The sequence below is a fragment of the Cynocephalus volans genome, chromosome 1 (assembly GCF_027409185.1).
Source record: "Cynocephalus volans isolate mCynVol1 chromosome 1, mCynVol1.pri, whole genome shotgun sequence".
Classification (NCBI taxonomy): domain Eukaryota; kingdom Metazoa; phylum Chordata; class Mammalia; order Dermoptera; family Cynocephalidae; genus Cynocephalus; species Cynocephalus volans.
The window spans coordinates 136,751,164-136,776,946 of record NC_084460.1 but is presented as its reverse complement, the minus strand read 5'-3'; positions in this window follow the sequence as shown (position 1 = coordinate 136,776,946).

Genomic DNA, 25,783 nt, shown 5'->3' with positions numbered 1-25,783 from the left:
ATCAAACAGCAGAATGTCTAGTCTGTTGGTAGACTTTAATGATGTTATCATGTCTTGTCCCAGTACACCTTGTAGCTATTTTTTAACACATTCTTTGGATTATATTTATAATGCAGTATTAACCAATTTGCTAACTCATATCTGAGGTCATAATGTTGACTTGCAAAATTAACAATGTACTTGTGCCATTCATCTGGCAGCAAAGTATAACCTCCGATTATTTTCTAATTGTTTTGATGGTTTTAGTTTCTTTTGTACATAAAAATGATAATCCTTTCCCCCACTGAATTTATACTTCGATTGTTCCCCTTTGTAAAAAAAAAGACTCATATTTGTAAATTAGGTGATTCAGATTGTTAGTGTTTTCCCAGACCAAAGAACAGTGTCTCCCTCTATAATATTCTAGTTCATCTACTTTGTGAGTGAGACTATGATTTTGGACTATGAATTATCATATAAACATTTGCTGATTGCCTACAATATTCAAAGCATTGTGCTATAAGTCTAGGGTACAAAAATGACTAAGACAGTCACTGTTCTCAAAGAGCTTCTGTTTGTTAGGGAGCAGCCACTTAAACATCTAAACTTGATTAATTGTGACACATGTTATAATAGACTAGGGGGGCGATAAATGCCATGAGGGGTCAGAAAAAGAGGCTATTAATTATACTTGAGGTTAGAAAAGAAAAACTGCATATGACATGAACTTTGAGTTTGGCCTTGAAGGAAGAAAGAAAATTTTAGACAAAAGAGGACAATATGAGAAAGTATGAGGAGGTGAGGCAAAATAATTAAGTTAGTAAATGGATTGTGTCTAAGATGCTTGCAATATATTGAAGAGGTAAGATATAAGGCTGGATAAATAAGATGGGACCATGGTATAAAAAGCCTTACATGCCACCATAGGACATTGAAATGGATGATATGGGCAAAGGGAAACCATTAAAAGTGTTTGATCTGGGGATTTACAAAAGCATATTTGTGTTTTAGAAAGATAATACATGTGGCAATTTGAAGTCTGATCAAAAAGCAATGATTTCCATGAATATTCATCTAGTATCAATATAGTTTCCCTCATTCAGCAATTAATATATTTATTTATCCATTTATTCATGGAGCAACTATTACCTGCCAAGAATCCTAGTTTGAGTTATCATGACAAATTCTATATTACCACCATTGATTTACGAACGGTTAATTTGTTTTAACTTCAAGAAACCCCAATATCCTTTATTTCCTTTGTACTAAATCTACAAAAATGAGTTTTAGTAGTACTTAAGCTTCATTTACATCAAGTAGTTAAGCTTCTTGTTATTTATAATTATGCAATGTGGAGGTGTATATTATTCTTCAAATTATTTTTAAATGTTTAATAAAAGAAAAGACAAAGTACCAATATCAAGAATGGAAGAGAAAACATTTCTACAGATCTTACAGATATTAAAAAGATAATAAAGAAAAATTATCAACAACTTTTTGCCAATAATGTCAACAATTTAGATAAAATGAACACATTCCCTGAAACTAAACATAACCAAAACTGACAAAAGAAGAAACAGAAAACCTGTATTATCCTATATTTATTAAATAACTAGAATTCCATAATTTAAAAGTGTTCTCACAAAGAAAACTTCAGGTCCAGATGGCTTCATTGGTGAATTCTACTGAATATTTAAAAAACAATAACAAACTTATGCAAACTCTTTAAGAAAATAGGGGAAGGAGAAGAGGATAATTCCTAATTTATTTTATGAAGATAACATTACTATGATACCAAAACCAGAAAAACATTACAAGAAAACTACAAACCAATATCCCTACAGACTGAAAAGTTCCCAACAAAGTATTAGCAAGTTAAATATAGCCATGTACAAAAAGAATATTACATCATGACAAAGTGGGGTTTAATCCCAGGAATGAAAGTTTGGTTTAATATTCAAATTACTTTTAAAGTTTAAAAGCTGAGGTTTAGAACTAACATAAAGCTTCAATAAGTGCACATAGCATAAATAACTGATAGAGGAATGCAAATCCTCATAACTCATGTCTTATTTTCTTTTAGCTGAATGGACTCAGCCTAATCAGAGGCATAATGAGGTCTGTGCAACCCAGGCCTAAGATAATCAATGCATGGCATCCCCCTGGCCACAATCATTGGTTTAGGTGTAGGAACAATCAGAGAATTCTAAGACTTGTTAGTTGAGCAAAGAGAAGATCAGTCTTCCTCTGGAATCTGATTTGCACAGATGTGATCTCTAGAAAAGCTACAGCCATTTTGTTCTAGTAATGAAGATGAAATACTAAGAAGCCCATTGTGAGAGAATCATCAAAAGAAAACATAGCAATGAAGCCTAAATCAAATCGTTCACAAAATGCTTTATACATTTTTTATAAAGCAAATCAATTCCAATTTTAATTGAATCATTTTTTATCAACTAAGTGATAACCATTGAAAAAAATCTGAAAATACAGATAACCCTACTCTATTACTTTCATATTTACCATAATATTTAACTTACAAATTCAAAAATTAATATCTGTGTCATCCTTCTGAACAATACAAGGACTCTACAATACTTCAACTGTAATAATCCCTCACAATTTGCAGATGTGTATTTTAGCTATATATTTTCTTAGCCTCTCAAAAGTTATTTTTTTTACAGCATTTACTTAGATTTACCCATATTTTTAAATTGGTTTTATCATCTCTTCTTGAATCTCAAGCCATTGATTTGGAATAACTTTCTTCCATCTGAAGTACATATTTTAGAATTTCCTTAGGTTAGGGATTAATTGAAAACTCTCAGTTTTTGTTTGTCTGAAATGTCTTCATTTTGTCCTTCTTTTGAAATATGTTTTGATGGACATGCAAGTCCAGAGTGAGAGTTATTTTCTTTCAGCACATTAAAATTATTCTACTTCTTTTGTCTTCCGTGGTTGTTCTATTTAATTATTATTATTATTAATTTATTTATTTATTTATTTTGGTAATCTGTTTTTTCCTTTTAAGAGTTTTCTTGCCACTGGTGTTCTACATCTATCTACAAAGTGGCAGAGTGTGAATTTCTTTTTGTTAATCATGTTTGGGAATTGAGGTCCATTTTGAATCTTTGGATATAAATTTTTCATTAGTTCTGGAAAGTTCTCTGCCATGAACTCTTTTATTATGCCCTTGCCCCATTCTATTTATCACTACTTGTTGGAATTCCAACTCAATGTATGTTGAAATATTCTCACTCTGTCATTCATGTCTCAATGCCTCTTCATATTTCCTGCCTCTTTATCTCTCTGTACTATATTCTGCATAATTTTCAGTTCTTTTTTTTTGGTGGCGAGCCAGTTCAGGGACCCAAACCCTTGACCTTGGTGTTACAGGGCTGTGCACTAACCAAGTAAGCTAATCGGCCAGTCCAATTTTCACTTCTAGCTTCCAGTTCACTACTTCTGACTTCAGGAGTGTCTGATCTGCTTTTGAAAAAACCTATTGCGTTTTTTTCCCCCAAGTATTACACTTCTTTTGTTGTTTATTATTTTTTTACATTCTATGATGTTGTTGCAGAGCAGTTGCAGGGGAGGGGCAGAGGGGAAGAGGGAAGGAAATAGGGTGGGAGAAGGAGGAAGGAGGAGGGGAGGGGTCGAGGCCTGTGGCAACCCCCTCATTCCTTCAGAGAAGACCAACGGGCTTCTGGCAGTGTCTTGGTCATTTCTAGGCTGGGTGCAGATGTCAAGGGAGTGTGGCTGAAGCCCTTGAGCCCCGATTATCCCAGCTCAGGAGCTGGGGAGCTTCTTGAGGCAGCTCAGTGGTTGTCACTGGGCTGGTTGTGGGTGTTGGGGGCCAAATATTACATTTTTCATTTCTAGAGGTTCTATATGCTTCACTTTCAAATCATTTTGTCCATCTTTTAGACTTTTATTTCTTTAAACATATATTAAACAAACCAGTTCTGTTGATAATTCAAATGGTAGAAGCCTTTATGGGTTTATTGCTTCCACTGGGTCTTGCTCACTGTGGCTACTCTCCTTGTGTACTTTCTGATTTTTTTTTTTTAAGGTTACCTAATAATTCTTGGAATTTATCTGTAGGACATTTTGAAGGCTGGATTGAAGGCATCTCCCTTCTGAGAGGATTTGTGTTTACTTTTTCTAAACCCCACGAGAATACTACAAACTTGGCATCACTTTAAACTTAATTTTCACCTTGGAGTTTTTCAGACCACGTGGGGGTGTAAATTCAGGCTGTAATCCTCTAGGGGGTGGCTTATGGTTATGAATTCTGTGAGAATTTTCCTCCTTCAATCAGTGCCAAAGTTTAAACACTGCAACTTTCCTTGAAGTTCCATTAGAAAATGGGGACTAGAGTGGGTTGATTTCACTGTCACACTGAAAAAGTGTACAGCTTCTTCACCCTCAGTGTCTAGTTTACTTTTACACCGAGTATTCTGCATCCTAGTGAAATGTAAAAGGGTCTCAAAATTAGACTGCCCAATTTGAGAGGACCTTGGAATTAACCTTTTGTCCCCTGCATTCCAAATGATCCTGAAAAGTAAAGTTCAAATTCAAAATATTTGGCAAATGCCACAAAAACAAAAGATATCTTCAGCGTTCAAGTTCTTGCTTTATCTTAGTTTTGGCATCTTACTTTTCTTGCCATCTCACTGATGCACTTAAACACAAGTTTACTATATATTTTCTGTTTATCCAGGCATTTTTTGTTAGTTTGTTTTACAGTGGGAGTGTCAGTTTGGGTATCTAGTCCATCATGCTGCCAGATATGAAAGTCCTTTTTACAAGTATTCTCTCATGTTATTCCCACTGGTTGAAAGACTTTCTTTCCACACTGTGCCACTTATCAATTTATTGTCTCCATTCCAAATCCACTCTTTATTGCCTGCTATGTAAAAATGTAGCCGGCCTTTTAAATAGTTTTTATCTGCCAGCTGACAGATAAATGCTAAGCTTTATCAATAGAGGGTGGTGGGAGACATTGCAAGAGGAAGGGATTCTTATTGTTCTGGTGCGCTCCTGCAGCAGGCTCCTGCATGTACGGTTTCTCCAGCACCAGCTTCCTATAGTGCACATGGCTCCTTGGTACCCACCTTCTGCAATGTGGGCAGCTTCTCCAGCACTAGGCTCCTGAAGCTGAGGCAGCTTCTCCAGTGTAGGGCAGTCAGCAGCAAGGAGCAGCCAGCAGCTTCCTTTAGTACCCACTTGGGCTGGTTCCTCGCGGAGTGCATTCAGTAAGACACCTCCCTGTGAACATCTCTCCCCTGCACCCCAGAAGGTTTTTCCAGGACTTGCATCACAGCAACTTCTCTACCATTCAGAGAGTCATGGAAGTCTGGTTCTCAGACCTGGGCCACAGGGGAGAAGAAGCTCTTCCTTGGGTGTTTTATCTCAGTGCTAGGGTTGGATAGTGGCTGATCTTTACATCTGCTGTTTCCTTATTCTTTAGAGTTCTTTTCTTACTAGCCAATCCCTTGTTTTCTTACAAGCCAGTCTGCTCCCCTGCTGTAGTTAATAATTCTTTATATTAAACTTTCCCTGCTCAATTTATTGTATGTTTTTTGTCTCCTGATTTGATCCTGAATGGTGAACATAACTTCATCTGGTATTCTTCTTCCTCATGAAAATTCATCTCAACCATGATTGCTATCTAGTTTAGGTGTATTCGTTTTTTGGTTTTTGGTTTTAATTTTTCTTTTAATTTTCACTTGCTTATGTATTTGTCTGTTTTTTTGGTTTAGGTGTATTAGAACGAGTAATATAAAAGTGCTATTTTTGTACGTCAAAAATAGTTGAATATTGGCAATTTCAAGTGGTTCAAACTAATATTTCCTCTCTAGTTCCCACTGCATACTTCTACCAGCACTTATCCCACTAATTGAAAGTATCAGTTTTTGAAATAATGTCACATACTATAAGATTGCAAACTCTTAGCAACAATTTTTACTCTTTTATTCTTAATATCTAAACGGTTAATCCAATTCACTGTAATTACTATATGCTCAAAAAATAAAATATGCTTGTTGAACTAACTGAATACTGGCAGATCATTTAGTTTCCCTAATCTTCAATTTCTTCCTCTTCTAACTGGGATCATTAACACCTGCTCTATATAATTTCAAAGTACTTAAAATGGACTAAATGAGTATTTGTTCTTACTTCCTTACTATACTTGAAGGCATATCACACTACTAAATGTGTTATTTCATGTGGGAAAAATAATTAAAGAATCACTTCTTAATAACAAGATTTGATTTTTCAAATATTATAATTAATTGTAGAAGTATTTGAAGAACACATAATGTACAAGGAAAATAAAAATTATCCAAAATCCTAATAAGAGATAAAATTAATATTTTCTTGTAATTATTTCTAGTTATTTTCCTGTGAACACTGTAAAAACGAAAATTGAAAAAACATATATGTATGGTTTTTTTATCCTGCTTTTTCTGTTCACTGTAATGATGTGAGTATTTTCCTATATCATTAAATATTTATTGAAAAACGTTTTTATTGGCTGAATAATATCCTATTATATAAATAAACTGTCAATAATTTATCAAATTATTTAGACATAATATTTTAAATTTTTTGCAACTAAAATAGTATTAAGATAAAAATTCTTACAAACATTTATGCACATCTCTCATTGTTTCCTCAAAAGAAATTTGTGGGAGGATATACTAGATCAAAGCATACAAATATTTCTATGGTTTTTTGAAACTATTGCCAAATTTCCAGAAACCATGCACTAATTTGCATGCCAACATGTGAATAGCATTTTAATGTATACTCAACAACAAAATGGCCTGGGGAAAAAATTGCCAGTTTAGTTGTTGAAAATACTATTTACTTTCATTTGCATTTCTTTTATTTTTAGTAATTGTTCATGTTTTCATATTTATTGGTTTCTGTATTCGTTTTGATGTTAAGTATCTATTTATATGTACCCTGTTTTTTAAAAATTGAGATCAACATATTTTTACTCTTAATTTTTACAAGTTCTTTGTATATTATTGCTATTAACCAATTTTCACATATTTTGAAAATATTTTTTCTCATTTGCATCTAGTTTTATAAGTTTGTGAAGTTTTATATTTTTATATAATCAAGTATCTTGATTATGTATTGATTATTCAATCAATCTTTTTTCTAGTGTTTCTTGCACTGATTTTATGTTAAGAGGGTTTCTCCCATACTGACATTAGAATCACCTCTATTCTACCTTTTTCTATCCATTAATAGCTGTTTTATTATTTCAGTTTTGGTGTATCACATGAGATAGAGTATGCCTTCTTTTTCCTAAAATTGTAATAATGTATTAATTATTTCATAATCTGAAAGCTAATCTTATTCTATTTGCAAAATCTTTGAAAATACCAGGTGTTTTCGGAGAAATGGGGACTTGGAAAGAACTGAGTCATGTGCTTGAAAAATTGTTAATAAATATGGTTTCACTTTATTTGTTCTGTCATTGCCTGATAAAGTATATAGTGTCTATAATGGCCTAGCCTTTACAGGTCTTTTCTTATTTACAGTTTTCATTAAAGAGATAATTTTTCTCAACATGTGAGTGCATCCTGTCTGCTAAAATGAACTTTTCTAGCTTATAGATAGTAGGCATGTTAATAGTCAATTGTCTTTTGAATTTGAAATACTGTCTTTGCTGAGGCATAGGGGTGTGTGTGTGTGTGTGTGTGTGTGTGTGTGTGTGTGTGTGTGTGAGTGTGTGTGTGAAATATCTGGAAGCAATTCCAGCAGAGCTGTAGGAAATGAGGATGAAAGACGTTCCTGGAGGGTTCTACCCAGGTTTGACACATGTCTTCATGGAATGTACTAGAATTCTCCAGGAGATTTTGGATCTCCCCTATGCCCCTGGGTGTCTGCTATACATTTCTCACCAGCAATCCAAAATTATTACCCTCAAGACTCTGAGAATATAGAGTGGATCAAAATTCTTGTTGGAAATAATACACTAGCAGTCTGGATAAATTATTCAGAAAAGCAACTTAATTTTTAACTTTAAAAACTGACCTCATGATGTGGCTACCACTGCAACTGCCACCGTCCCTTTGTCAGGATGGATTCTGAGTAGTCCCTGCTTCTTCACATCTGGACTGTAGTAGTCAGCTTTCTGTTGCTTATAACAGAATACCTGACACTGGATAATTGAAAAAGAAACAGAATTTATTTCTTATAGTTTTGGAGGTTGGGAAGTCCAAGGTCAAGGGGTTCATCTGGGGAGGACCTTCTTCTTGGTGGGAACTCTCTGCAGTCTCATGGCGATGCAGGTTATCACATAGCCTTGGCTCACCAAGAGCATATCCACATGCTTTCTTCCTCTCTTTATAAAGCCCAGAGTCTACTCCCTGATAACCCATTAAACCATTAATCCATTATTCCATGGACAGATTAATCCATTCAAGACGGCATAGACCTCACAATCCAATCACCTCTTCAATGCCCCATTTTTCAAACACTGTAGTTGGATTTCTCAACCTCTTAACACTGCCACACTTCCACTTGAGCCTTGGAGGGGACAAACATTAAAATCACAGTACTGACTTTGGCTCAGAGTCCAAAGTGGATGACTCTGATTGTTGGAATTTATGACATCTCTGCAAGGGAGACTGAAAGTTGCTAGTAATTTCATTGTCTAAGATGATGGTTACTCATCTTATGAGCAAGGGGTTCAGATGCTGCATAGACATAAAGAATGTCAAATGTCCATTCTCTAGACTGGTGCTGATGAACATCCAGTGCTTTTGCAAGAATCTAGACATTAGGTGACTGGAATTCTCAAATGAATTAACATTATCTCCATATGCCATCTTGAGTTTCTTATTTAACAAATACTTACTAATAGAAATCTACCAGGGCAAGGCAGAACTCTAAGCACTAATGGGGATGATACAGGCATACTCTGAAGATATTGTGGGTTTGGTCCCAGACCACTGCAATAAAACAAATATCACAGTATAGTGACTCACATGAATTTTTTGGTTTCCTAGTGCATATAAAAGTTATGTTTACATTGTGCTGTAGTCTATTTAAGTGTGAAATAACATTACATATAAAAAGCACTGTTTATACTTTAATTAAAAATACTTTATTGCAAAAAAAATGTTAATAGTCTTCTGAGCCTTCAGTGAGTCATAATCTTTTTGCTGGTAGAGGGTCTTATCTCAGTGTTGACTGCTGCTTACTGATCAGGGTGGTGATTGCTGAAGGTTGGGGTGGCTGTGATGGTTTATAAAATAAAACAACAATAAAGTTTTCTGCTTCAATTGACTCTCTGTTTTCTCTGTTGCGTGAAATGCTATTTGATAGCATTTTATCCATAGTAGAACTTCTTACAAAATTGGAGTTAACCCTCTCAAACCCTGTTGCTTCTTTATCAACTAAGTTTATGTAATATTCTAAATCCTTTGTCATTTCAACAATGTTCAGATCTTCACCAGGAATAGATTCCATCTCAAGAAACCACTTTCTTTGCTTATCCATAAGAAGCAACTCTTCAGCTACAGCCTTTTAAAATGTATTTCTTAAATAATAAGACCTGGAAATTGAAATTACTTCTTGATCCATGGGCTGCAGGATAGATGTTGTATTAGCAGACAGGAAAACAACGTTAATTTCCTTGTACATTCTCCATTAGAGCCCTTAGGTGTGGATGACTAGGTAGACTGTCAGTGAACAATGGGATTAAGATATTCAGTAAACCATGATGTAAACAGAAGTGCTGTCACCCAGGCTTTGTTGTTCCATTTATAGAACACAGGCAGAGTAGATTTAGCATAATTCTTATGATTCTTAGGATTTTCAGAGTAATAAATCAGCAATAAGGCAGTTTTGCTTTCTTATCATTCATCTGTTCACTGAAATAGCACTTTTATTTTCCTTCAATAACTTTTCCTTTACATTCACATGTTGGCTAATTGTTTGGCGCAAGATATCTAGCTTTTGGCCTATCTTGGCTTTTGATATGCCTTCCTCAATAAGCTTAATCATTTCTAGCTTTTGATTTAAAGTGAGAGACATGTGACTTTTCCTTTCACTTGAGCAATTAGACACCATCGTAGGGTTATTAATTGGCCTAATTTTAATATTGTTGTGTCTCAGGGAATAACAAGGCCCAAGGAGAGGGAGAGAGACAGGGGAATGGCAGGTCAGTGGATCAGTCAGAACACACACATTTATCAATTAAGTCCACCATCTTATGGGCACAGTTTAGGGCACCCCCAACAATTGCAATAGTAACATCAAAGATCACTGATCACAGATCACCATAATGAATGCAATAATAATGAAAAGGTTTGAAATATTGTGAGAATTACCAAAATGGGAATCAGAGACAGAGAGTGAACACTTGCTGTTGGAAATATAGCACCAACAGACTTGCTTGAGGCAGGGTTGTCACAAACTTTCAATTTGTAAAAAAAAATGCAGTTTCTGCAAGGCAACGTGAAATAAACAAGGTATGCCTGTAAGATGTGTAAGAAACTTGCTATCCTCAGGAGACTTCAATCTAATTGTGGAAGCAAGACTTATACCAGTAAGACTTTAAAAGATTGACTTAACTAAAACACAAGGGCAATGAAAAGCAGTACATAACTGTTGTCTTAGTTTGGGTTTCTCCCAAAGCAGAACCTGAGACAAGGACATGGGTCAAGGAATCTATTTTGGAGGTGGTCCCAGGAAGCAGAAGTGAGAAAGTAAAGAGAATGAGTGAGAAAAAGAAGAAAAGTTTCTTTACTGTCATATATTAATGCTTATTAGAAGTCACTACTGTAGGCAATGGGGACTCATTTCTAAGCATACAGAAGTGCCCTCCTGAAAAGTGGAAGCAAATGCACTGGTTCCCATACCCCACCGATGAAGGGTTTTCCCTAGGGATGATAACTCTCCCATACTTCCTGGCTGGACTTGTCCTCAGGCTGAGGGAATTCCCTGGTATTGAAGAAGGCCCTGGAGCAGGTGCATTTGAGCAGAGTGAGGTGGGATGCCCACTGAGAGAGGTGAGTCTGAGCTTGCATGGGCCCTTCTATCACAACTGCATTTGGAACCAGACGTGGGTCAAGAGGATGTGACATGGGCACCAGAGGTAGCTGTTACAACCGTCAACCTCCAGATACACTTAATAGGAGTGATATAGTCAAATGAGCACAAGGTCACTGCAGACTGGAGTGTTTGGGAGGTTTTCTTAAGGAGGCTGGACTCCAGCTGAGCCTGGAAAGAACTGACAGAACTTCTTATGCTTGAAATTTTGCAACACATCAGGTTCTAGAGCTTTCCAAAGCCTGGTTTTGTTGAAAGCAGCAGTTATACATTCTAGTGTATTGTGCCTCTGTGATTCAGTCTCTATTCTATTTCTCTTCTTGGAATAATATTACACTGAGGTTATGGCATTTAGGCATCTTTCAAATATTTGCCCAGGCTTTGACTTGGATTGACGATTTCCCTCAATCCAAGTCACATCAGAGTACTAAAAATTATGATAAAGTTAATAGTGGTTATTGAAAAAGTTCTCATGTACAAAAATATAGCTCATGATAATTTAAGTTAATGATAACGCTGGTAAAATAAACTATTACTTCTGGGTAAAAGAGGTGATACATTTTTCCCCATATTTTTGTAGCCTTGCTTATAATGCATCTGTAAGGGCCGAGCCCGTGGCGCACTCGCGAGAGTGCGGCGCTGGGAGCGCGGCGACGCTCCTGCCGCGGGTTCGGATCCTATATAGGAATGGCCGGTGCACTCACTGGCTGAGTGCCGGTCGCAAAAAAAAAAAATAAAAAAATAATGCATCTGTAAAATAAGAATGAAGAAATTTCTTTACATATAGGAGTCAACAATTATGTCAAAGTATGTATAATAAAGAAAGTGTTTATAATCAATGTAAAATATGGGTCTATCAAGAGTTCTATTTTTTTCATTTAGCTCATCTTACTTATTGCTGTCAAGATAATCTACTCATTATAATAGGGAAATAATTAAAATGAGTAATTAAAGTAACTAAAAATAATAATGAGTAGATTATATTGAGAGAAATAAAACTATTTCTCTTAAAATTTATATGATATATACTTTACCTAAAACAGTCTTGCACACTCCCCTATTATTTCAAATCAAGGTGTCTTCGGACTTACAGATCATTGATTTATGAATGCCCCTGGCATAGGCTATTTTGTTGTCTCTTTTCTTCCTTCACATTTGCTCTCTCTGAAATGGGATTCCTTACTCCTTCCTCCTTTTTCTTCCTTTGAACAATTTATGGACAACTGTTAACCTGGCCCAAGCTGATAACAGTATAGAATGGCAAAGAAATATCATGCATAAAAATTCCATGCCCAGAAACCACATTCGTTCCCCTTTTCTTCCTCAGGTCAGCGATGGCCTCAGGGAACTGCTCTGCACTCCCCTCCCCTGCTCTGGGTACAGTTCTTTTCACCAGAGATAACTGCTAACACGTAGAGGTCCTTTTAGAAGCTCTTCTGCTTTCCTGGCTTCCCCAACTTTTGACAAACTTTTCAGTAAAATCCTCACCCCTTTGCTTGATGAAAGGAGATAATGTTATTGAATAAAAATTTTAAACTATAATTGCAGGGTACAAATGAAGTTTATCATCATCATTTATGATCTTCCAAAATGACCCAAGTCAGGTCAGATGAGTAGTGCTCATGATATGTTTTTCCAGAAGAAAAGTCTAAAGTTTCATAAGTAAGTTTCTTTTCTTATTTTAAAAGTGCACGTACTAATTGAGAAATGTAATAATCTGTAAAAATGGAAAATAAAATAGCTACCCTAGGACTGACTATCCAAACAGCCATTTTTTCTCCTTATTTTTTTATCTATGAATATTTTCATATAGGTGTGGTCATATTCTACCTATAATTTTGTAGCCTGCCCTATTCAATTAACATCATAGTATAAAAACCTTTTATGTTATTTTATATCCCATAACATTCTATAAAATAAAATATTTTATTGAAATTTTACATAACAAAAATGCTAGCACCATTAACCTCTTAAGCTTTTAAAGGTATTCGAAAATCTACTTTAAAACATCCATAAATTTTTCCAACTATCCCCTCTAATTAAACTTGCCTTCAGTCAAACTCACTATTAAAAATAAAAACATGCACATTAAATAGGTTAATTGTATGGTATAGAAATTATATCTCAATAAAGCTGTTATTTTAAAAAAATACAATAAAATATAGATACAAATGCATTTCCCTGCAAATGTGATTACATTTTTAATTACTTGATAGTGTGGCAGAATGATTTACTGAAATATTAATTTGTGTTTTGATTTGTGCGTTTTTCCCTGCCCTCAATCCCAGATGTTAGTCTCAAGATTTTGTATTTCCTTTCTTCAGAGTTATTTGCATGACCATGTAGAAGCTAATGACCTTTTGAAGGTTGCAAGAGGGAAAAGGGAGGACTGTTCTTTAGCCTGCGGAGAGGTGAGGAGTAGAAGGGGAACAGAACTGTGGGGTAAATGGCCCTGGATTGGGGTACACAGCACAGCTGAGTCCCAGGCATAGACATAACCAGCCTCATCCAAATTTGCCTTGCCCCAGGAGGGCCACCAAGTCATTAGAAACCCTGAGATGAAAGGTCCTCAGGGGCTGGCACAGGTTCCAGTGGAAACTAAGACTAGCCCTAGGGTAACCAGGATGGCTTCTCAGGAGCTCTGCGATTTCAAGAGAACCTGGCAATTTTGCGTGAACCCTTTCAGGGATAGGGAGTGACTCTGTAGGCAGCCTGGAGGTACACCAAGGCAGGCTCAGGTTTAAACTGGTTTACAGGACAGAAAGAAATGAAATCGTTTTATTAAGAACGTTCATGTTCACTCTACTAGTAGCTCAACCATATAGATTGCAATTATTTTCTAAATGTCACTTCATGTATGATGTTAATCAATTTTTAAGAGGAAGTTTTTTTTCCCCCAGCACAATGGAGTAGTATTGCTATATTTTAAATCTGGAAATGATCTTGTAGATCTAGACCATCTCTTTCATTTTATAGACAAAAAATTTGAACCTTCAGAAGGCGAGGTAAATTCTCCAGAGTCACAGAATTGAACTTGGGATAGAATCAGGTATCTTCACTCCTAGGCAGTGTTCCTCCACTTTCTTGAAATAGGATTTGTAGTCGCCACATTAAAGTGCTTGTAGAATAATGAGTTATTAAGCCCTCCTGGGCAGCCTTGTAGTTGTCCATTCTATGGATACAGATATCAAGTTGGATAACCATCACATGTTTACTTGTGATAAAGCTTGGCCTTATTGCAATTCACTTGAGAATGGTGGGCTTTCAGGTTTGTATAGCACATCAGAACGTCCTTGTCACCCAAACTGCACACCTCCTGTGGCACTTCTCCCAAGAACAGCAATGAGCAAGTCATCAGTATTATATACTGTATAAGAAAAACACATTATTCCTTCATTTGTTTCTTCCAGAGTTCCCACAGTGATTTCATAGACATACTTTGACCTACATTTTTATTCCTTCTATAACATAACAATGATGTAATTCAGAAGTGAAGAATGAGTAGAAATGACAACATGAGACACAAAGGCCTCAGAAATATTGTGAAACAAAAGAAATAATATATTATGCAAGGATTAGTTTTACATAAGGATATGTAATAAAGTGAAAGATTAAAGTAAGTAGATGCTTTTGCTTGTTGTACACTGGTTGGAAAGATCAGTATTGAGTGTCATAGTGTGCATGGTTTATTGCGACACATGCAGAACTGTTCTCTTCCTTTGCATGCTGGTGAAACATTTGTTACTCATTTTATCACCATTTAAGCACTTTTCCTACTCACTAACTTAGAAGCAATTGAAGCCATTTTAAATTCCCACTCTGGGAAAATAAAACTGCCATTAGAAGAAAACACATTTACTTTGATTTACTCCTATCAATACATTTTTATTCGAAAATATATTTTTTGATTGCACCTTTTGTTCAATAATCACAACTACTCAGTATGGTTTTTGTTGAAGGAATCAAATATAATTTTTATCTGGTAAACTTACTAAATTTTGTATCTAAGATTTGTTTTTTATTTACGAAGGTGGTTTTTCTCATCATAAAAATGTGAATATGTTAACAGTTCTCTTTGGCAAACAGATTATTTTGTAAAATTACCAGGTCACCAGTGCTGAAGTTGAAGTTCAGAGATAGGGATGTCAGAGGCAGGTGGCCAACCAGCAGCCATAGCAAGACCTCATAGAGTCACATAATCTTTAAGTTTCTCCACCTCAGTATTGGGTCCCGAGACATGAGTAAGATGAGTAACTTGATTTTGTCATTGTACCCAGATTTGATTGATTCATCAAATTCATCAAATGTTTGTTAAATCCTCAAGGGACTGATCTATAAACCCAGAGGCAGATTTGCTCCTTCATAATGGTAGGAAGAACATGAGCTATGAAGTCAGTAGAACTGGTTCTGATCCACACTCACCACTACTTGCTATGAGGGCAAGTTATTGAATTCTCTGAGACTCAGTATTTGCATCTGTAAAACCCACTATTTTTTATATAGCACCACTTTGTGCTAGGTACTTTATATATTTTTTAAATCCTTCTCACAGGATAAGGATTTATATATACTTGATATATTTTTTTAAATCCTTGTCACCAGATTAAAAAATATATATATAAAGTACCTAGCTTCTGCCCAGTACTTACTGAGTGGTGGCTATAATGATGAGCAAGATGATGGTGGTGAAAACAAAGGAAGGGGAGAAGGAGGAGGAGGAAGAGGAGAGAAAGGAGAAAGATGTTGCTGGAATCACAGAGATTAGACTTGTTCTGGGATCAGTACATTTTCCTCCTGAGATCAGAGAAAGTCAAGGGAAAATTAGAAGGCACTTGGTTAGTAGAGAGTCAGACAAAATGAATTAAGCAAAACACTATAAAATCTTGGGCCTTCTAACCACGAGGATCTGGTGTATCCATCTCTACTGCAGTGATATATTTGCCTGGCAGACAGGGTAAGTTGTTTCTATTCCAGCACCTAGAACAGTGCATGGCAAATGGCAGGCCCTCAGTAAATAGTTAATGAATCAGTAGGTAGAGTATCCCACCCAACAGACAGTGCTGGAGATAGTGGTAAGTTCTTTATCTCTGATTCACCTAGACTCAGTAGATGTATTGCTCTTTCCCATTTGTCCCCAATCTCGACACTATATAAACACAGAATGTCTTCAGTAATGTAATCAAGTGTTACACATCTCTCTGTTACATCAATCACGTTTAGACATTGTCTAATTAAACTCAAATCACTTTATATTCATTGCAATCATATTTCCAAATTCTGTGAGTTCTGTCTTATAACCTAACACATACTTATGGCAGAAATGGGCTAGATGCTCCTGAAACTCCCACCTTCTTTTTCCCGAGTACACAACTAAATTACATTTCTCATGACTAACTCAGTTAGTTGTAGTCACATGACTGAGTTCTAACTAAAGAAATGTGTGCACAACTACTGTACACTTCTTCCAAGCGTGGCCCATAAAATACTCCTATTTGCAATACAGCTCTATAATTTCAGTCCAGATGAATGTAGAGAATCCAGTGGCCCTAGGAGATGGTGAAGCCAACGAAAGGTAAAAACCTAGATCCCTGAATATTCACATGGAGTAGAATTTGCCTCCCCCCTCACCATCACACGCTCACACATAGACCTCCTCAGTGGATTGTAATATAAATGAGAAATACAGCTTTAATGTATTGTCACTGAGATTTGGAGGTTGTTTTTACAGCAGTTAGTCTATCCTGACTATTTTAGTGCTATACTCATTTCACTCTACTGACTTTTTAAAAAATTATACACATATTTTGCTGAAGAATTTGAATGGCTCATTTTTTCCCACATCCCTTATTTACATGGTTACCCAAGAACAGCCTCTTTCCTCTTAGTCACCCATTACACACCAAATAAATCAATTGATTGATTCTTTCCCTAAATATCCATTTCTCTCCATCCCCACTACCTATACCTTTTTCATTAGAACTCTGATTTTCCCACCTGAATTACTGATATGGCCTTCTACATTTTCTTCTTGCACTCACTCTTTCTTTCCTTCAATTCATTGGCCAGCCTTTGCCAGGGTGGTCTTTCTGACATGAAAATCTAATTTTGTTGTTTCTTTCCACAAAATTCAGTGACTCCCCATCACTTCCTGGTTAATGCTTAAAGAAATTAGCCCTCTTTTAGAGCCTCTTTGCTTGCATCTTCCTCATTATACACCCTAAGCAATTATAGCTCAATTGCCCCAAAGTGTGAGTCTAAAGTATCTGGGTTCCTGGAAATTACTGAAAAGAGTTCTGGAATCCACAAGTGGTACATGCATTATTTGTTTACTGAACAAATGGTATAGCTTTGACTACATATGCATTACTACCAAATAACTTAATATATGCAATGCATGCAGCATATGTGAGCTATTGTTATCACCACCGTCCAAATGTATGTATTTGCTATTGTGAATGATAAAATAAAATTTTATATGAATATAACTGTTTGTAATATATTTCTCAATTACAGGATGCTAAAATATAACTACCGTCATGTGCATCGTGGACTCAACGTTTTGATGTTAAAAAGAGATCCACACTTGAATATCTGGGTACTACTGCTTGATGTTCCAAACTATTTGCAATTCCTTGAATGGACAGTGACATTGATTCTGTACATGTGCTGGATTCTGTGGCTTGGCTTGTTCAACCCCCACTCCACCTAACTTCTAGGGTGCCTTCCTGTGCTGCAGAGGCTAGAAAACTAAAGGCAATCCTTCTCAACTTCTTTTGCAGCAAGAGTTCTGGATGTACAAAATAGATGCAGTCCTTGAAGATACAGAAACTGAAAATAGGTCTGAGGCTATCTTCCTGCTTTCCTGGCTGTTTTTCTATTGTCAAACTATTTCATAGAGTCACTTCTATAACAGAGTTCCTGTGTCCACTTTCCAGCTTCCTGAGTGCTGAGAGGCAGTTGCAGTGGCGGCAGCAGAATCAGGGATGTCTCCCTGATTCCTCATCAGTGGATGGCAACACGTTCTTGGACTGAATTCCAGTAGAGGCCTCCCAGTACTATAGTCTTCTGGGAATCATTCCGGGTAGGCCAGCTATAGCCCATTCTTCCAGCCCTTCCATAATTTTGTCCTAATCACCTATGGATTTTTACCTAGATTTTTTTTCTTTCTTAAGATGACTATGTCGGTTTCCGTTTCTTGCACTGGACCCTGACTGATACAGGCCTTGAAAAATATTCCTCTAACATGGAACAAATGTCCTCTTCTCCCCCACCCTCATCGTCTTCTTGCCTCAGTTCAAGTGTCTTCTTTTCTAGGAAGGCTTCATCAACCACCTCAGCTGAGCCAAGTACCTTTCCTTTCTGTTCTAGCCATAACTGATGATGGCACTTCTCACTACCGTGTAGTAATGGTCAATTATCTGTCTATGCAAGTTAATTAATAAAGCTACATTTTGTTCATCACTTGTTCCTAGGCAGGTGCACAATAAGGGCTTGTGGAGTGAATGAATGAATGAACAAATGCGAATAACAATTAAAAATGAGTAACCAACCAATAAAGGGAGAAATGTAGTAGCATGAGAGAAGACATGTAGTTTTCTTACAAAATGGTACCATGAGCAAGTATATGTAAAATAAGGCAGGGCTGAAATGCCATGAGTCTAGGTATGTTCTCCTTAGACCCCTAACAAAAAGAACCATAATATGGTCGAGACCCATATGGCAATTTTTTTCTGCAAAGGAACAGAGAGTAAATATTGTAGGCTTTGAGAGCCATACACTTATAGTTGCAACTACTCAACTCTGACATTTTCTCAAGAAAGCAGCCATATATACATAAACAAATAATATATAAATAATGGACATGGTTGTATTGCAATAAAGCTTTAATCTCTGAACACTGAAATTTGAATTTCATATAATTTTTATATGTCACAAAATATTATTATTCTTTTGATCTTTTCAACCATTAGAAAATTTAAAAACCATATAAAAACCAGGTTGGAGCGAGGGAAAGAAGAGGAGAAGACAAAGTAGATTTGGCCTGCAGGCAGTAGTTTGCTAACCCCTGGTTTAGAAGATTAAGGAAAGATCAGTGTTTACAGTGTGGAGTGACTGATTTTTTGAGTGGACCTTGTGTGCATTTTAATTTCTTTCCATATAAAATGAAGATTCTAACATATTATGTCATAAGATATTACTTATATAATTAACTCTGCTATAAAAATAATAATGGCTAAAAGACTTTGAGACCTTGAAGATAGGCCTGGGTCACTTGTAAGTCTCTCAGGCCATAAATATAGGGATATTTTAAGTGCTTGATAGCTAACATCTGATGATAAGGCCTTGAAGTTTTACATACAGAATTGCTGGTAAGAAATATGTGGTAAGAATATATTCTCCCCTTCATTTATAACATGAAAGGTAAAAAGGCTCAGATAACATGTAAGATTATCACTCCATTTTTGTTCCCATCCAAAAATGGATAAATTATCTTCACGGCAGTTTTCGATAAAGCAGATGTCAAGATTCCAACTAAAGGCAAATAAAACTTTTTTAAAGAAAAAAAAAGCAGATGTAAAGAGATTATAGTCTCTTTACATTACACCTGCTTTAGTTTCTTGAAGAACATTTTCTTGGAACTTTTCAAAGACTCATGGAATTAGAGAAATAGGAGGAATACCTCTTCTTACCCCCAATTCACAGGTAAGAAAGTCTTGGGCCCAGAACTGTCAAGTGACATGTAGGGGCAGGGTAACAGCAGACCCTGGTCTCTGAATCCCATTGCAGTGCTCTTCCTACTTTACCAGGCTTTAAAAAAATTATGCTGATGTGTTTTAATAAGAATTACCTACGATTAAATCTAATCATTGATTTATAGTTAACTTGCATATGCCTCTGAGTTGCAAAGCTTTTATGTTATATAAAACACACAGTTGTATGTTATACAAACTCTGTTATGTAAAACATAGAGATACAGCACAAGAAGTTCTAGTTTCTCATCTTTTACTGATACTATCATCCAGGAAACCAAGGGGGGTGAGGGATGAAGGTTCTGTGACCTCAGAGAATAGAATAGAGTGAGGTCAGGATGGGAAAACAAACAGAAAATGGGTCTTGCTATCTAAGGGGCAAGCACTTTCAAGCCTCCTTCTGTGGCTTTTTTGCTGCATTCAAGAAATTAAGGAATGGCTTCCCACTTCTATTAGGTATTCCAGCCTCTCGCTTTTGCCTAAAATTGCTCTAGTATCCTGAGCTCTGCATAACTTCATGAAAAAGGCATTTCCTATGTACTCTGTGTTTAAACAACTTGTGAGGCCTATCCTGACCATCTCATTTGGAATTGGAACAACTGTACCCCCACACAGTCTCCCTAAACCTGCTGTATTTTTTTTCCATACTACTAATCCCACTTAGCATACCATGTCATTAACTTATTTACTATGTTTATTGTCTATTATATTTTTCCCCTCAATTTTAATGGAAGCTCCATGAAGGCAAGGACTTTTGTCTGTTTTGTTCTCCGATTTAAGTATGTAGAATAGTGCTTTGCACATAGTAGGCTTTCAGAAAATATCTGTTGAATTAATTAGTGAATTTGAGAAAATGAAGACTAGGAACATCTTGAGATACTGCATGGTTAAATTTGAAGAAAACTTGGATAAGATGCATGAAAAGATTGGGATAATAGAATCCTAAGAAGACAACAGAGGAGAACTCTCACTGAGTGCTACTGCACGCCAGGAACAACATTAAGAGTTTTATATCCATTCCCTCCTTTTTCTCACCACAGTTTACAGTTGATGAAACTGAAGCTAGATAACATGTCCAGATTCATACAACTGATTAGGGATGGAGCAAACCCACCAGGATTCAAAAACCCACCTCTATGTCCACGTTTTTGTCCACTGCTCTGCGACAGACTACATAAAGCCACCCCTGTGATGCAGAGGGTACTGGTGGGAGCCATTCAGCATCTGGGCCCCATTTTATTCAAGGTGCTAAGTAGACAAGTATCTTTTGCGGGACACTTGTAGATTCATGCTTGAAGAAGTTCTGCTTTCCTGAATTGCAATCTTCAAATTTACCACATAAAGGATGTTGCTTCCATTAAAGCTAAAAGGGTTGCCTAAAACTTTTTAATCAAAATGAAGTTAGTATCATTTTACCCACCAATTAATCCTCCAAACTACAGAACTTCAAATATCAAAATGTGTTATGTTGCCTGGGTAGCAAGAAATGGCTTAGCAAGCTAAATACATGCAGATTCAACATCTTGGGGGCAGCCAGTATCAGATCTGCCTCATGTCTCTCTGCCTGTAACTACCTGAGGGTCAAGCAATATAAAGGAAGAGATTTCTTCCCTGAATTCATAGGCATCTTTCCCTTTCTCCTCTTTACCTTTCAACTCTCATGGATGCTTGTACACATTCATTTCTTCTCTATTTACAAACTGGAACATAGAAATATAAGTTTTACTGCCTTCACAGCTAACAAATTTCTAGAAGCAGAATCAGATAGCAATTATAGATCAAAATGAATCTGAAGTAGTGATGAGGACATAAGGGGTCAGGGACACATAGGTTGGGTAGGTCATGGGTATATATGCCAGGGATGTATGAGATTTCAGGGACAGAGGGATTGTGGAGAGAAAGGCCAGCTTTAACAAGTTCAACCACAAAGAGGTTCGCATAAAGCAGGGTTCTCTGTGGATCTCAACCATACAACTATTCACTTTTGCTCCATCCCCAGCTCTACTCCTTAGTAACAAGGATAAGGTGACAGTTTAGTTGTTACCAAGAGCAGGGAAAGACAGTCATTTCTGAAGACTAGGAGAGAAAGTAAATCACTATCAAGTGATTTGGAAATTGTTGTTAAGGCATAAAGAACAAAGTTTTATGTCCCGAGAAGGTGTCAGGGTGTGTCACCTAAACATTTCACACAAGTTACCATTTAAATAACAAGAACAATCTGACAGAGCTTTGGGAGTATAGCTTATTTGGAACACCATTATTTGTGTGGTCTAGTCATTCCTAAGCTTAAGTATTCATAAAAATCAGCTGGGCTGGGGTATTTATTTAAAATTTGGAGACTTCTTCACATGTCAGGGCCAGTGATCTGAATTTTTAACAAGTCACCTGGGTGATTCTGATGAGCCACACTTTGAAAAATGCTGTTATAAGACCATAGGATACAACAGGGACTTGAAGCTAAAAATGAGTTCTTGTTTTACTACAGACACATACTAAGAAAACTAAATGAGTCAAGTTAGATGTATATAAGTACTCTGGAATTCTTCAGTGTTATCGAAATAGTTGTGAATGCCACTATCTCTGTAAAGAAAACAGAGGAAAATACTTACTTCATCCCATTCACTGTAATTACTGTGCCACTATATTAAATTTCAGCAATCTTCAAAGAATGGTTCTCCTAAATCTCTCAAGCATTTTAATGATCATACGCAGAAGATAATATTTCTACTTATCATCCAGGGCTCCATATCACTGGACACTAAACATCACTGTATATAAGTCCGCTTAAAATAAGAGTTATTGTTTATTGAATGTCAAGGACTATTTTTATATGCATTGTCTTTTTTAATTCTCACAACAACCCTTACAGATTAGGAAGCATTATAATCCCCATTTTACAGTTTAGAAAACTGAGGCCTAAGGCTTAGCATGATTAAGAATCTTGTCCAAGGGTGCATTACTAGTAAGTAGCAGAGCCAGTGTTTGAATCCAGATCTTTCTGACTCCAGAAGCATCAGCTCTTAAGCTCTAAACAATTCTGCCTCCACTGGGAGCCTTAGGTCATGCATACCCCCTGAACATTCACAGATAAAGCAAATATCAATATAAACTGCACAGCTTACTGAGGATACCCAGTAGAATAGCAGGTCTATTCCATAAGAAATGACATAAAATCAAAATGTAATTATGCCTCTCAAAAATATAAATAAAAACTAAAATCTACATCAATATCCAGTGTTTGTTATTCTTACCAGACAAGCTATGAAAATAGTCATTCTTGTTGCCAGCACATAACTGGGTTTTTTTTGTTCCATGTAGCTGCCACCTGAAACCTCCGGTGTGTACTATTTCCTGACGTATCGTCTTATAACCACTAATACTTAAACTTTTTTCTTCTTTTTGCTGAATACTCCTAATACATTTAGCCTCCTAGTGAAATTTCTGAGGCAAGCAAAATAATCTCTCCCAACCACTCACTACTACACACTAACCTGAGTTTAAAAAGTATCATAGTGACCACACAAAGTATAAAAAGGGCATGTCCCAATGCGGCATTTTCTTTCACTTAGATTGTAAATCCAACCTAAGAATGTAAAGACCCCATAATCCAGCCTTTTTCCTTAGCTAAGGAAAACTTCTATACTCAATCAAACCTTTTGCACCTCACATACTGAGGTTTGATCTTCCACTTTTATATTCCTCTAGCACTGCAAGCTGGCTTGCTCTGCCTCTATTCCTGATTTTGAGGAATATTTGGTGATATGTTGTATATTGCAGCTGTCTCTGGTGCTGGACCATAAACTACATTAATTCAAGAACCATGTCTGTTTGGTGTCTCTTACACTAACCGTAGTACCTGGTACAGAGAACATAGTACCTGGCACTTAATAAATGTTGTTGAATGAATGAATGAATGAATGAGTGACTCATGAAACTTAATGGCTCCTAGAGCTCTTTCTTCCATCCTCACCGGGACAATAGTTTGAGCTTTACTGGACGCTTCCTTTATTTCGTGCAGGAATGAAAAGCCACTGGTTTCTCAGATGATCACCGAGACCTCAGACCAGCTTTTCTCCATTCATCATTTTGAGATACCTTTCCAATCAGTAGCTCTCCTCCTTTTGGAGTGCTACAGGCAATTAGAGTCCCTGAAGGTTGAAAGAGCAGATACAGCCCCCAAATTAAAAAGAGAAGCCTAGATGGGGTGGAGTGGGAGGAGGATAAAAAAGTGAGGGGCTTTCTGCTCCTGCTTTTCTCCTCTGAATAGAAAAAGTCTGATTGGAGAGGAGAAGGAACGGGATCCCTACTCAGCAATCAAGGTTTAGAAAGAAGGACACACATTGTCTAAGTCAGGATGGCCAAAGGAGGCCTTGACCTTGCCACAGCCACTGACTTTGTTATGTCTATAGAAGATGGGGTCTTACAGGGCAGAAAGACCCTTATCCCTCCATCTGGTGTTGTGAACTAACTGTTGCTGAAGAGGCCTCAGGAGGCCTCTTTCTTCTCCCATTTCAGAGATATCTACTTAGAGAAAGATTTATATTATTTCCTCCCCCTCTTCTATGCTACTCAGGTCACATTCCTCTCCCTTTCTTCTTTATTTCTTCCCTCCCTCCCTCTATAGTGTGACAGGCAAAATTATTTATTTCATTTTTCCTTCTCTTCAATAGCACTGGCCATAGTTCAGCACTTTAAAAACTCATAAAAGTCAATCCAATATTTGGAAAGAGAACTTTAGCAATCCAACAAACTAGGAAGTTTTGTTTTTGAAGGAAGAAGATGGTATTTTTAAGAAAAAGTGTCAAATGATGGAAAAGGAAAACATCTCTTTCTAAATAGTTAAGTACTTCTAAGTCCTGGATTCAATTCTTCCATTGTAAAGAGATTTCATCCTAATTTCAAGAACAGTATTTAAAGCCTCCTTTTTGAGCACTGTCACATTGTTCTTCCTAAATATATTTAAGCTTCAATATACTTACTTTTTGTCAGTAACTCATATAGGTGGGGATGATCCTAGAGATGAATTCATATAAAACCTATTATTTAATAAAATCTCTACCCCCCAACCCCCTTAGTTTCAGCCCCTTTACCTCAAAACATCATTGTTTTTGTTAACTTCTCAGTTGTATGCTTCTCCTGTCTGTTCCATCCTACTTCAGGAAAAAGCAACCTTTTTAGCCAACTGTACTTCCAGTATTGCAACTGTACCTTCAGACAATGCTCCTGGCCTATCATCTATCTCCTAGCCCTGATAATACCATTTCATTTGGGGTTTTCAGTTATAGCTTTCTGTCAGTTGTTCCTTGCTGTAAACTTACCTATGTAGGGATTCTAATAGATCCTCCTCTTTCTTTAACTAGTTTGAGTAGATTGCTGTGGAATGTCAGAAAGTAAAAAAATAAGTTAAAAAAAAACTTGAGACCACCTAGACACTCTAAATGAGTTCAGATTTCCTAGATCCATTGAATAATACCTGACAGTCCTGAGAACACATGTAGTTAAGATTGAACTGTTGAACACCAAAGGAAATTCTTTCCAGAACAAGTCAAGGAACATAACAAACATATAAAGAAATAACTTATTTCTGAATATTTGCAGGTATAAGTTCAGGCCGTAAATATTCGGAGTAATTCTAGTTAACTATCTTGGGGTTGGGGAAAAAAGGTGGATTCTGCAAATTATAGGGTAGTAAATGAGACACTGAGCCTAGGTAAGATTCTAGAAAGTGATATGTAGTAGAATACCCATTACATCCTCCTAGTCCCATTCTCACTTTGGAGGACTGTTTCCGTCTGCAGACACTAAAAGAGCGGCACTCCGTAATAGGTGAATCCTTGACCTTTACCCAGTGACACTGACATACCTGGTGACACTGAGGTGGTGTGCTTTTGTTTCCATGCTTGGTTATCTTTAATGATCTCGAGTTCTGTGAGAGACCCCAATAGTGGTACAGGTAATTTCCCCTTTTTTCT